The sequence below is a fragment of the Benincasa hispida genome, chromosome 8 (genome assembly GCF_027475165.1).
Source record: "Benincasa hispida cultivar pf3 chromosome 8, pf3_genome.v1.1, whole genome shotgun sequence".
In the NCBI taxonomy this organism is placed as follows: domain Eukaryota; kingdom Viridiplantae; phylum Streptophyta; class Magnoliopsida; order Cucurbitales; family Cucurbitaceae; genus Benincasa; species Benincasa hispida.
The window spans coordinates 52113830-52114846 of record NC_143485.1 but is presented as its reverse complement, the minus strand read 5'-3'; the positions used below and the strand labels follow the sequence as shown (position 1 = coordinate 52114846).

At 41.1% G+C, this 1017-nt stretch overlaps 1 non-coding gene across 1 annotated transcript; it reads left to right on the top strand.

Annotated features, from left to right (window-relative positions):
- The first annotated feature begins 506 nt into the window (after nt 1–506).
- Nucleotides 507–613, top strand: LOC120084281 (small nucleolar RNA R71). The gene has a single exon (XR_005483646.1). It is a non-coding gene; the product is annotated as a small nucleolar RNA R71 (small nucleolar RNA).
- The last annotated feature ends 404 nt before the right edge of the window (nt 614–1017 follow it).

Sequence of the window (1017 nt, the reverse complement as noted above, 5' to 3'; positions counted from 1 at the left end):
TGGTGGCCCTTCTTTTTGCGCAACATATTGAAAATTTTGTTGTTGATTCTTTCAAGCATAATTTGGGTGGTTTCTTCACCCGGGGTTGTAAGTTTGAAAAGGGATTATTCTTTACAAAATATACAGGCTGTGGATTATGCGAAAAATCGCTCATCGTATGCCCATCACCACAAGCCGCACACCTTGCAGTGTTTTGACTTATTGCGTTGATTTGCCCACCTTGCGGTGTTGGGCTGTTGATCGCCATTCCTTGAATTATATTCATCATTGCGGTCATTTGGTTTTGTAACAAAACAATGGCACCGTTATTTGCGTCAATATCTTAGAGTCTTAATCTCTGGTCACTCTCCCGCCAGTCTTCATGGTTCTCGGAGATGCGGTCGAGAATATTCTTCGCCTCCTCGTAAGTTTTGTCAAGCAGACCACCAGCGGCTGCCGCATTGGCAGCAGTCTGTGAAGAAGGATTCAAACCATGATACAAAATTTCCATTTGAAGGCAGTCTAGTAGCCCATTATGCGGACAATCTCAGACTAACCTTTTAAACCTCGCCCAAGCATCGCTGAGCGATTCGTCCATCTCTTGTTCAAAATTAGTAATAAGCTTTCTCCGTCTTGCATTCTCGGTAGGTGGAAAATACTTTTTCATCAATTTTTCCACTAACTACTCCCAAGAAGTAATCTCTCCTGGTTCGAGCGAATAAGCCCATTTCCTAGCCTGATCATAGAGAGAAAATGGGAACAACGTTAGTTGATAACTTGTAAAAAATACAAGTTATCTTTGCTCTTAAGTTGGAACAATTAGGGTTTTTAATGATAAATTCTCCTCATTTTTCATGGAAATGCATGGATTTACTTGAACAATAGCAAATTCATGTAAAATAAGTTTTATCACTGATTATCGCGGCGCTAACGCACTACTTTGCAGGATTTCAATGCAAGAACTGACAACAACGCATTAGACAAGCGTCGACGCATGAACCATGCGTCGGAGGGAATTCAACACATAGAAGATTCGTT